We start from the raw sequence: 13,770 nt of genomic DNA, 5'->3' as shown, positions 1-13,770 counted from the left end.
GCTTGTATGGAATTGATTTTTTCTTTTTTTTTTTTTTTATGAGTATGTGACAAGTAAGTATTTGAAGAAGTTTTGCAAAAATTTAATGGAATCAAGCCAATACACATGAGTTGTAATACTATTAAGATCTTTTTTCTAAAATGAAAAAAGGTATGTAATTTGCAATATTAAAAGTTTACAACCTGCCTATATAGCTGTAGGACAAGGGTTTTCAAAGTTTTGTAAGATTCAGATAACAATGTTTGCTTAACTTATAAAAGAACATAGAGTTGAAACTTATTTTCTTATAAAAATAACCTTAGAAGGTCAGTAAAAATGTAGAGGAAAAAGTCTAAGACATGCCTTGATTTCCTGAGTACATTCAAAGTTGCTATGAGTAACTTCAAACAATAACATCTCTCTGAGGCAGATTTTTTCCAGTAGAGAAACTCTGTTTGGACTGGCTCTTTGATGACCATCTGTATTAAACTCCTTGTGTTACCCTTGTGTATTTATCCACTGTGTTTTTCTGCCTTTCTGTATGTTTTGCAGTTTTCCTGATAGTCAGACAAGATGTCCTGGGTAAAAGGAACGGCTATAAATAGATCTTCGGAGAAGGCAAAGGCACCCCACTCCAGTACTCTTGCCTGGAAAATCCCAAGGATGGAGGAGCCTGGTAGGTTGCAGTCCATGGGGTCACTAAGAGTCAGACAGGACTAAGCGACTTCACTTTTCACTTTCATGCACTGGAGAAGGAAATGGCAACCACTCCAGTGTTCTTGCCTGGAGAATCCCAGGGACAGCAGGGCCTGGTGGGCTGCCGTCTATGGGGTCGCACAGAGTCGGACATGACTGAAGCGACTTAGCAGCAGCAGCAGCAGCATAAATAGATCTTTAGTACTATGGTGGTGATGTGTGGTAGGAGAGGAAGGGTTCTATAGTCCTATGATTGGGTCTCCGTCTTTTAGTGAGCCTATGCTTCTGGACTTTGAACTTCACAATTGTTTAATTATTTTTCTACCCCTTAGGTGGAAGAGGATGACTAGAATGGGCTAGAGTTGGATATTTTCCTTCCCCAGGTAAGGCAGTCTGTGATAATATCCTAGCCATTCAGGCTTTGGTTTCCCCTGAGGACAGGCCTTGTTGAGAAGAGACAAGTGCCCTGGCTTTTTACTGTCTGCCCTCCCCACCCCCTGCCCTCCCTATATCCACCTGACCCCAACCCCTACCTCATTCCACACCAACCTCCAACTCCCCAACCCGCCCCCCAAGCAAGCCATAAAAAAGAAAAAAAAAAGGTTCCTTTTTGCCTCCTCCAGTACAATTTGAGGCAATTTTTCTCTGATATTTATTGTGCAAATTTCATTGAGCTAGACATAAACCACACAAGACTGCAGGGGAACATCTATCAGTGGGTGCCCATGGATTATTTAAACTCTCAGATTTCTCCACACCTAACTTCTAGCAATTCATCGATTACAGTTATGGCTTTCTCATGCAGGTACTGGTTGCTGGTGCTGATTCCCACAGCAATTTCTGCTCATGAGTCTCTGCTCTGGTAAGGTGAGACTTGGTGTATTTGCCAGTCTATCTATCCATTCTTAGGGCAGTAGCTTGCCCTGTGTCCTCCCCTCTCTTAAGGATCCACAAAGTTATTAATTTTCCAGTCTGTTTAGCTTTTTACTTGTTGTTAGGACAGAGTGGAGACTTTCAAGCTAATTTGCAGAAAATGAAAACTAAAGTCCTCAATATCTGCTCTACATTTAGATATGCATTTACCCTCAAGGCTACTCCTCCACTTTTTTTGAAATTTCTGGAATTTCACTGACTTATTTTCCCCCCACTGTTCTCATGATTAAATTAGATATTTTCAACATTAATATGGTGACAATCCTAAATTCTATTCACACAAATACCCCTCCAAGCTATAATAAAATCCACCACTATCCTACTATTTAAGCAACATTTATCAAGACCTCAATCTAGACCTTCTGTCGGAGGGTAGCTGAAGTTTCTACAGTAGACCACTTAGCATCAGTGCAAAGGTCTAGAATGTAGCCTACCTCGGAAACTTTAGCAACTATCCATTAAAAATCTGAGCTGCCTCAGTCCTTTCTTCTCTTTAACTTGTTACTGTTTTAATCTTCAATCCCTTTCCATTTCATTTTATTTTAACCCATAAATTACCACTAAGCCATACATTTTTTCCAGTTCAATGTGATACATTTTATTATTCTTCCAAGTATCCACTCCCTTCCCTGAATAGTTTTATATTTCTTAATCTTCCAGGCCTCCCTATAGGATGCATGTATTAACATATCCCATGATCAGGCTTGACCATGTGAAATGGCTTGCTTTGGCCAATGAGATGTCAGTGGCCACAACAAGTGCAATATTAGAAAAGATTATTTTAAGAAGACAAAGAAGAAGACACTTTCTAACACCATACACAAAAATAAACTCAAAATGGATTAAAGATCTGAACGTAAGACCAGAAACTATAAAACTGCTAGAGGAGAACATAGGCAAAACACTCTCCGACATACAAATGGGATCTAATTAAAATTAAAAGCTTCTGCACAAAAAAAGAAATTATAAGCAAGGTGAAAAGACAGCCTTTGGAATGGGAGAGAATAATAGCAAATGAAGCAACTGACAAACAACTTATCTCAAAAATATAAAAGCAACTCCTACAGCTCAATTCCAGAAAAATAAATGACCCAATCAAAAAATGGGCCAAAGAACTAAATAGACATTTCTCCAAAGAAGACATACAGATGGCTAACACACACATGAAAAGATGCTCAACATCACTCATTATCAGAGAAATGCAAATCAAAACCACTATGAGGTACCATTTCATGCCAGTCAGAATGGCTGCGATCCAAAAGTCTACAAGCAATAAATGCTGGAGAGGGTGTGGAGAAAAGGGAACCCTCTTACACTGTTGGTGGGAATGCAAAGTAGTACAGCCACTATGGAGAACAGTGTGGAGATTGGAAATAGAACTGCCTTATGACCCAGCAATCCCACTGCTGGGCATACACACTGAGGAAACCAGAATTGAAAGAGATACGTGTACCCCAATGTTCATCGCAGCACTGTTTATAATAGCCAGGACATGGAAGCAACCTATATGTCCATCAGCAGATGAATGGATAAGAAAGCTGTGGTACATATACACAATGGAGTATTACTCAGCCATTAAAAAGAATATATTTGAATCAGTTCTAATGAGGTGGATGAAACTGGAGCCGATAATACAGAGTGAAGTAAGCCAGAAAGAAAAATACCAATAGAGTATACTAATACATATATATGGAATTTAGAAAGATAGTAACGATAACCCTGTATGCGAGACAGCAAAAGAGACACAGATGTATAGAACAGTCTTTTGGACTCTGTGGGGGGGGGATGCTTTTGGAGAATGGCATTGAAACATGTATAATATCATATAAGAAATGAATCGCCAGTCCAGGTTCGATGCAGGACACAGGATGCTTGGGGCTGGTGCACTGGGATGACCCAGAGGGATGGTACGGGGAGGGAGGTGGGAGGCCAGTTCAGGATGGCGAGCACGTGTACACCTGTGGCAGATTCATGTTGATGTATGGAAAAACCAATACAATATTGTAAAGTAATCAGTCTCTAATTAAAAAAATAAATAAATAAAAAAAATCCAGGCTTTCTCCACGTATAAAAAAAAAAGAAGACAAAGAGTAGAATGGAGCCAAACCTAGGCTGACCTGAAGATCTGTCATCAAAACTTAAAAGCTTTTTGCCATTATCCACTAAGATTTTAGGGTTGTTGGTTGCCACAGGGAGAGCTGACTCATGTACCCAAATTAAGCCCCACTGGCCAAGTATCTGTCACCAGCATTCTCTTCTCCTCCTTGACTTTCTGCATCATGTGCAAAAAGTCCTCAAAAAGATCTCCATCTTTAAATATGGTTCCCTGTTGCTGCTAAGTCGCTTCAGTCATGTCCAACTCTGTGTGACCCCACAGACAGCAGCCCACCAGGCTCCCCCGTCCTTGGGATTCTCCAGGCAAGAACACTGGAGTGGGTTGCCATTTCCTTCCCCAATGCATGAAAGTGAAAAGTGAAAATGAAGTTGCTCAGGTGTGTCTGACTCTTAGCGACCCCATGGACTGCAGCCTACTAGGCTCCTCTGTCCATGAGATTTTCCAGGCAAGAGTACTGAAGTGGGGTGCCATTGCTTTCTCTGATGGTCTTCCCTGACACCAATTCACGTTCTAAGAGCTTCTGATAAAAATTATAGAAATATGTACTTGGTTGCCATTATAAATTCTAAGTTTCCAAACTCAGACCTCTCAAATAATTTATTAATCTTTTTAGTTATCCATGGTGAGCAACTTTTATTATTGTAATTGCTATTCCAGACCTCCTTCCCTCAAGTCTCCTACTCATACAGCACACCCTTCTTTTTCAGATTCCTTTGCATCCATCCTCATATACACATTAATCTTGATTTAGGCACTTATTTACATCTGTAGCCATTCTTTCCTTCTTTCTCCCCATCTCTGTAACCTATACCACTTTTCCACTTCAAGAGAAATACTACTACTCATGTTTTACCTCATTACTACCTTATTTGACATCTTCTTGGATTTTGATACAATTTTACCTTCTTTCTAAGTTATAAATGTTCCATCTATTATTTGTCCATCCTACAAAGCAAAAGAGCTCCCAGTCCCAACTATGGGCCCTTCCTTTATCTAATTTCTCTCCACTATCATGCCCAATCTTTTGAGTATGGACTATAATTGTTCCTCCCTTCTCAATTACATTTCAGCCCCTTAAACCCAACTTTTATCTCCACCCTTACATTTAAGCTACTTTGACAAACTTATTACCTCAAATTTCTTAAAACTTTATGTTTAATTCACTGTCACTGTACTTTTCTATTCTGCATTTTTTGACACTTTGCAAAATGGTTTTCTTTAGGTTTCATTTATTTCAATGCAGCTTTCTACCTTTGGTTTCTGTGATACCACCTTTTCCCTTCTCTGCTTTATCTTTGATGAAGGAATACATTTTTAAATATATTTTTGCCATTGTTTGTATTGTCAATAAATGTATCTCATGATTATTATTTTCCAAAACTGTGTATAGTGCATTAATTAGGGAAAATTAAATAAAATTAAATGGCCCTAAGCCATTAGAAGTTTTCCCTAAAAATGAAAATGCTTGCAGTCAGTCTTGAAGGATAACAAAGCACTAACTAGGTGCACAAAGAAAGAAGGGAACTTCATGAAGAGAGAAAAACATAGATAAAAATATATCCAGTAATGTTGAATTTATTTGTCAGGACTGACTCACCATAGATGAAACATGTAGGATTGAAAGTGAAAGTGAATTTTCTCAGTTGTGTCCGACTTTTTGTGACCCCATGGACTATAGCCTCTCAGACTCCTCCGTCCATGGGATTTTCCAGGCAAGAGTACTGGAGTGGGTTTCCATTTCCTTCCAAAACTGTGTATAGTGCATTAATTAGGGAAAATTAAATAAAATTAAATGGCCTGAAGCCATTAGAAGCTTTCCCTAAGAAATAAAAGAATTTGATAGTAGTAAGGCTGTAGAACCTCTGTTACAATATTGTGGAAAGACCTCCCCCTGCAGAACTAAAACAAGAAGGAAAATCATCAAATCACAAAAATAATATTTGTACATTATGTATTATGCAGTATTATATATGTATGTGTGTATATGTATGTATGTGTGTGTGTACATATATATATATATATATATATATATATATGTTGCTCAGTCATGTCCAACTCTTTGTGACCCCATGGACTATGCTGTCCATGGAGTTCTCTAGGCCAGAATACTGAAGTGGGTAGCCTTTCCCCTCTCCAGGGAATCTTCCCAACCCAGGAATCTAAACCAGATCTCCAGCATTGCAGCAGATTCTTTACCAGCTGAGCCACAAGGGAAGCCCAAGAAAACTGGAGTGGGTAGCCTATCCTTTCTCCAGCAGATCTGCCTGACCCAAATATCGAACTGGGGTCTCCCGCATTGCAGGTGGATTCTTTACCACATATATCATCAGCTTCTTGAGAGAATATATATATATATATATATATATATATATATATAAATAAAATTCTTAATCGGGCCTTCCCAGGTGGCACTAGTGGTAAAGAACCTGCCTGCCAATGCAAGAGGCATAAGAGACTCAGGTTAGATCCCTGGGTCAGGAAGATCCCCTGGAGGAGGAAATGGCAACCCTCTACAGAGCTTGGCGGGCTACAGTCCATGGGGTTGCAAAGAGTTGGACACAACTGAAGTGATTTAACATGCAATAGTTCCTGTATCACTAAAGTATATAGTAAAAAATCTTCAAAGGAAAAATCTATCATAATGAAAAGTTTTACAAAAATGCCTCACTAAAAATGTTCTAAGAACCTTCTAATATGTTATTTTCCTAAGTGAGCCAAAAACTGAAACAACATAATTTGAATCCTATATTATATGAAACTGATATTGGGAATACACTACTTTTCCTAGGCTAAATAATACTGAAAATAATCACAAATAACTTAGCTATCTGCTCCATGAAGTACATACTCCTGTAAAACTATGAAGCAACCAAAAAACCTTACTTATAAAAAAATGACTTTTCAAGTCTTGCTTAAAGACACTTGCTCTCCAATCCAAAGCTATTAGCTCGCAAACTCTATCAATACCAACCAGTTTCCTAACTTAGAAGTCACCATGTAATCATCTATCCTTGGCTTTAAGAATCCTATAAATATCCTTTCCTGAATTCTCTCTTCTGAGACACCACTAAAACTGTTAAAATGGTACTCTATCTTACTGTGCTAAGTGTAACAAACTTAGATTTGCTTCAATATATTTTTCTGGAGGTCTTTTGGGGAGCTCATCATACAGTTAATTTATTGATACACTGCTAAATAACAGTGAATTTAACAGTACTATGATTTATTTATATTTAACTGGTGCTGGGAAATATTCACGAGCTATATTAAAATTTCAGCTGAAGCTCACTGGCTCTGGAATCATCCATTTTTAGGACACTGGAAGCTAAATCACCAGAAGGATACAGCTTTGAGAAAGATCTAACTTTTCTGTTAGTGAACACTATGAGAGATATTCTGTGTTTTTTTGTATACATTACTATAATCTTAGGGTCTCATATTTTGACTGGCACATAGCAGGACCTAAATTTTTAAAAAATGTACCACTGAAGTCATCAGCATTCTAATATGTGAATTAGCAAAATTCCTTTGGTGGCATTCCCATACATTTGAGGTTAGCAGAAAACTTATTTCAGGATAATAATTAATCACATGCTATTTGGTGATGGAACAACCAGTGACAACTTTCTGAGTGGTTACCAGGTTCTTATATTCTTGGGAAAAGATGTGATCTTAACCAACTGGATGGTATATGGGTAACAGATTTCACCGTCTCACATTTTATCTATATAAATATTTACAGTATTGAAAAATGGAACAATAATTTGTCCTGAGGGTTAACTTTCCTTGCTTAAAAATGTCTTTGATGGAGAAAAGGGCTATCGTCATAGTCTACATGGAAAGAGGAAAATGAGGGAGTACTAAATTACTTTGCCTCAGAAATACATAGAATCTTTTTGTTTCTTTAATGCTTTCTCCATAATGAAAAGGGAAAAGAAAAAAAACAATGTCCTTATGTCTGTGTCATGAGGACAGACATTATCTGAGCAGCATGACAAATGAATAATTACTAGCAAAAAAAAGTTGGGGGGGGAAACCCTACTTTTAGAACAAAAGCTATTATTTAGTCAGAAATAGACAATGTGAGGGATGTCGTTACTGTTCCCTAAACTGTTCAGTAAATTATGCAGCACACACAAATACCTCGTGAGACTGTATGTGTAATTTTATGAGTGGACAGTTCATATCCAAGTGTGTGTGTAATGGGAAACAAGGATATAATACTCAGCTGATCCATGAAATTAACGTGTTGAAGAAAAAGCTTTAAACAGAGAAGATGTATGCTGATGTATAAGCCACAAAAGTAACTATCCTAATTTTGAGGCACAGGTGAGTGGGTATAGATTGTCATTGATTTATTTTGTACAACATAAAATGTGGATGAGCCAATATCATAGATAATTTAAGGCAGAGTGACAATAGCTAAGAGCTAAACTCATTTAAATAAGAACAAAATTCTAAAACAAAGACCACCACAAAAGTAACTCCACATATGGAACATACTAAAAATAAGTGTTTCCATACATTTATCTGTAGGTGACATTAATATTTTTACACATCCTATAAAATCTCAGTCAAAACTGAAGAAGAGTACATAGAGTATATTATTAGTTATCATTTAGATGGTTTCATATTATACAATGTAGTCTCTGCTAATCTGATTTCATATTTAACATTAATAATATTTTTCCATAGATATAGACTGTCTTTTGAGATGCAGATTTGATGAAAGAATGTAAAATAATGAATTACACATTGAAATCATCACATCAATTAAAGTATGATCTTTATACATTTTACTAATTTCAAACTCTACCATTAAATATGAAATTCAAATCATCACAATAATCTAATTTGTTATGAGCTTAGGCTCTTCAGCTATATAATTTATTGACATCAACCTGCTTGTAATGCCATATATTTAAATTCTACTTTCACATTCTATAGGATGTCTATCATATAGTCTCCTTCCAAAACTGAAGCCAAAATGGAAAAGTTAAAAGTATAATATGCTGATTTCCTTTTAAACATGAAAGAGAATGAAGGAGAGAGAGAGAAGAAAGAGAATAAAAAAGGTAAGGAGGGAGAAAAGGTCCGAATACTGGAGACTGAAGAAATGAGAGGCTTAGACTCATTTTGAATATATCATCCCATTAGTTTCCATTATAAATTATTAAAATAACACCTTCCAGGTTCTCTTCAAAATGGCTTGGAATTTGCATGCCATCCATCTGTAGGCCTCTGAGTGGATTATTTACAAATCTGAAATGGCCAATAATAATTCATTTTCCATTTTAAAGCCAGCAAGTTTCTCTATAATTTGTAGAGAGAAGGAAAAAAAAAAAAAAACACTTTTTGAACCATGTCATCTTGAATTCAAAATAAAATAAATAATCCTGGATTTATTCACTGCAAGATTTTTGTTTTATCTGTTTGTTTTAGCACTTTTCTATAGCCTTCGAGATCCAACCAGTCCATCCTAAAGGAGATCAGTCCTGGGTGTTCACTAGAAGGACTGATGCTGAAGCTGAAACTTCAAATACTTTGGCCACCTGATGAGAAGAGCTGACTCATTTGAAAAGAACCTGATGCTGGGAAAGATTGAGGGCAGGAGGAGAAGGGGACGACAGAGGATGAGATGGTTGGATGGCATCTCCGACTCAATGGACATGAGTTTGGGTAAACTCTGGGAGTTGGTGATGGACAGGGAGGCCTGGCGTGATGCGATTCATGGGGTCGCAAACAGTTGGACACAACTGAGCAACTGAACTGAACTGAATAGCCTTCCTCAAGAAAAATAAAACAATTCTCTGTACCAGAGAGTTCATAGCCTGATTCTTTGAATAACAGGTATTCATTGAATAAAAGGACTGATCACTGAACAGTCCCATCTGATGCTTTTAAAACCAAGATGCCTTGATAAGATATTTCTGTAATACAATAATTCCCTGAATTCAATAACTTGAAAGCAAGACAGGGATGACTGGTTATTGAGCACACAAGAACCTCTCAGGTTCTCTTCAAAATATCTTGGAATTTCCATGCCACCGATTTGTATGGATGCTTTATGTTGATAGATGTTTTAAAATTAAATTCCAAAAGGAAGCACTTAACCAAAACCAAAAATCTTACTGGCCATAATAGTGGAGAAACATAACTACCCAAATTATGAAAATGGAAGAGAAAATGCTATCTGTATATTCTTATTTGTCTTGTTACTTTTGTCTGCTAAAAGGATGAGGAAGACAGTGGATTTAGAAATAAGAATTAAGCTTTGTTTTTATTAATGCAATTTATTTCCACAGGATAATACTGAAGCAAATAGTTCAAAGCATTAAAAATGGATTTGATTTAGTTAATGGAAAGAGAACCTGTAGTTATTTTAGCTGGGGATAAAACAATTTAAGGCTTTATGTTTGCATGCTTCAGTAATAAAATTGAAATGCTAAGCTGGGGAGAATGTTGCCTTTTACTCTGGTTTGTGATAAGTCAATATATTCTAACAACTAGCATAGCCTTACAGCTTTGGAAATTATATTAAATGATCTATGATAGACTCCTATCCAGGAATCCAAGGGTTTCTATCTCAATGAAAATCTTATGACTACTCCTTAAATGACCACAGTGAAACAGAATGAAAAGAATTATGATCACTTTAAACCTGGGTGGCATTCATCAAATGGTAACACAAGGGTGAAAGGTCCTATATCCCATTTCCAGTTCTTTAACCTATCTACTGAAGTAATGTATTTTTCTCTTTAAAATGTCCCAAAAGATATAAGATGTCACTGTGCTTATAGGGTTTCGAAATTTTATTTTAAAGAATCAAAAGAAATTTGCTCTGTGAGCAGGTTTTTAAATTTGGCTTGAGGCCTCTGATTCAGGGAACAAGCAATCTTCCAACTCTCTCTTCTCCTGGAGAGATGTCCCCTTTCAACCTGTGCCTTTTGGTCCAGTACAAATCAATGAACTCAAGACCCAATATACCATGTCTTAAAAACCCATTTAGAAAACAACTGCTCCATTCAAAGTTCAGCTCCTTCTTTTATCAGAAATTGCTGGAAATGTAATTTTGCAGCAAGCATTTCATTTCTTGTCTTGAAATAGATTGAGATAAATGTGAAGTCAATGATTAGATAAACGTAATGTCTTGGTTTGATGCCATGATGCAATATTAGATGTTGTGGTCAGTACTGATGGATGTTTTGTATAGTTACTCAGCTGTATAATGGGAAAAACTCCCATGACTATATTTAAAATACCATGTGGTTCCCTTTCAATTAATATTACCAAAAGTACTTTGGCACAAATACAAAAAGCATGAGGGATTAGTGCTGAGCATGCAAATGTAGTTATCTTTGCTCTGGATAGAGTTCTTCTTTATACAATAAACTATATCTATGTACAGTTTATTTACTGGGCTGCGCTGCATGCAGTACATAAAATTATTCCTTCTTCAAAAATCTCTTTCATGAGGTTATAAAAATAAATCTCAATAATCTCCTATACTTCAGTTAAGGATTAAAGGTTGATGAGGTTAACACACATACACCAGCACAAACACAGGTACTATGGCCATAGAAACAGTGTTTATGAAAGCCTCTTCTATGTTAATAGCAAAGAAATATATTTCTCCCCTCCATTCCCTGATACCGAGGTGCATACCATGCAAAATAAAAGAGAAGGAAAAGGAAGAGATGACTTTCTTTGAGAAGGAACACAAACCAGAATATCCACAGTGCCTATCAAAATGTTTTTTGGAAATGTAGAGGCTAAATTTTCTGGCACACTGGTACCAAGATTGCCTAACATAGGAATGAATCAAGGGATAAAATATTAAATACCTTTATTCAACTTTTGCTTTTTATAATGGCTGTTCGTTGGTAACTGTATTTCATTGTTACATAAAAACTAATGATTATCAGGGATGATACCCAGTCATTATCATTTGCTGCAGTGATCAAAATAGTAAATTTCCACAATTTACCTTTTTAAAAATTAAAATGCTTAATATTTTCTAAACATCTAACACTTAAATAATGGTCAATACATCAACATTTTACTTTCTAGCACCCTTAGGTCAAACACAAGGTACTTAGTAATTTAGAAAGATTTGTTGTCTCTCCTACTGAAGTAATATGTGATCACTATTTGCAACACATAGAATAATTTTTCTGATTATTTTCGTTATTAGTATTTATATTAATCAAAATCCTAAATGTGTACTTACTTCAGCAGCACATATACTAAAACTGGAATGATACAGATATTAGCATGCCCCACAAAAAGATGACATGTAAATTCATGAAGCATTCCATACACACACACACACACACACACTTGCTAAAACTATATAACACCTTGCTTCATATCATGAAAAAGAATCTTGATATACATAGGGAGGCACATGCCTATGCCCAAGACTTACAAATACAGATATGTTTTGAAATTTTTGTAATTTTCTAATTTTTTAAGTCAGTCTTTGTAAATAACTTAAAAAAATTTCATCAGAAATATTTTAGATTTTTTTTTTTTTCTGTAATGCTTGAATTCTACAATCACACAATCTGATGTTTTGGTGTCTTTTCCTTTTTCCCTGTAAAAACTTCTCTCCGTATTTCTGATATTACAAAATTGCATGATAATGGTATATTTTGGTTGGGACCATTTTAATTCATGGGGCTGGTACTTAGTGAATGACTTTTCAATATGGAGCCATTTCTTCTTCCTGTTCTAGGGACTTCATGAATTATTTCTTTGTCAATTTTCCCCCACCTCATTTTCTGTGATATTCTAAAACTTCCATTAGACAATAGTTAAGCATATGGATCTTTTCTTTACTATTTTCCATTGCTTTGCATTTTTTCCCCTTTTTAGGTTTCCTCTCTCTTCCAAACTTTCTACAATTTTTTTTTCAAATAACCTTTAAATTTATTGTTTTGTACACAATAAGCAAACACCTTTTCTTCTTGAGGTTATGAGTTAGAGATTTTTTTTTTTTTCCCTCTGCATTCCCTCAGGTTCTGAATTTTTTGGTTTACTTATTTTTGTTCTTCGTTTTTGTTGTTGGAAGCTTTACTAATGGTGGCAATCAAACAAGTTTCAGTTGCTAAAAAGCTCTCTCAGGACTCGCATTAAAACGCTTCAGAACCTGCAAGTTACTGCCAGGAAGGAATACAAAATAGCAGCGGCACAGAGGTCAGGAAACGCATCTCAAAGAAAGGCTGCCTCACAGCACAGGTCAGAAGATAGGTACTCCTTCCAACCTTGCTCCACCTGCAGGACTGCCCTGAACGCCCTTTCTCAAACCCCAAACCACCCAGTAGGCAGAGAGCAACTAAAAACCCGGGGCCCTAGTCTAGGCATGTTCCTGTTAACCAGCCCCAGTGGCAGAACCCTTCGAGAAGTCTCACTTACACCAGGTGTAAACCATCCGCACCGCTATCCATAAACGACGCCTCACAAGCCTCGATAAAGCACCAGAAACTCGCCATGGCCCCTCAGTCGAAAAGCAACGCTATTAAATCACTACCATTCAGCCTTGACTAGGAGTCAACACTGTCTTGGTCCGTCTCTTTTCACCAAAACATTCCAGGCGTGCTGGAACTAACTTTCACAGCAGAGGCTTTCCATAAATAAAAATATGCCACCGAAATATCGACAAATTCTGAATACACATGCATCACTTACCTCTAAATCCTGGTGAAGAGTTTGGAGAATACCAAGTGGAAACTTGGAGAATTGTTATCTGAGGCAATTCAGATTCTCCAGAGAAGACTATGATCTGAAAGCAGTTAAAAATGGCTCCGGCTGGACTCTAACCAGACAGCAGAAGCCAGGGAGGGTAGCCTGGCCCATACCGCCCTCCCTCCTCACAGCTCTGGGCTCCTCCGTGGAATCTCAGCCGCGCATGCTCCGAGCAACTACGCTCCTCACCCCACGTTTGCAACGGAATTACTATATTGGCAATTGCTGGGGAATATTTTCAATTGTTGCTCCTGATACCGACTGAGTGGGTTCTCAATTCACACCTGGAGCAGCCCCAA

At 37.0% G+C, this 13,770-nt stretch overlaps 1 non-coding gene and 1 pseudogene across 1 annotated transcript; one reads left to right on the top strand and one right to left on the bottom strand.

Moving 5' to 3' along the window:
• The window catches only part of LOC113879593, a 135,783-nt pseudogene extending 122,565 nt beyond the window's left edge, over nucleotides 1-13,218 (bottom strand).
• Nucleotides 11,947-12,048, top strand: LOC113880251. Its single transcript, XR_003507703.1, has one exon. It is a non-coding gene; the product is annotated as a U6 spliceosomal RNA (small nuclear RNA).
• Nucleotides 13,219-13,770: the final 552 nt, after the last annotated feature.

The sequence above is a fragment of the Bos indicus x Bos taurus genome, chromosome 21, assembly GCF_003369695.1.
Source record: "Bos indicus x Bos taurus breed Angus x Brahman F1 hybrid chromosome 21, Bos_hybrid_MaternalHap_v2.0, whole genome shotgun sequence".
In the NCBI taxonomy this organism is placed as follows: Eukaryota; Metazoa; Chordata; class Mammalia; order Artiodactyla; family Bovidae; genus Bos; species Bos indicus x Bos taurus.
The sequence above is the reverse complement of the archived record's forward strand: the minus strand, read 5'-3'. Positions and strand labels throughout refer to the sequence as shown.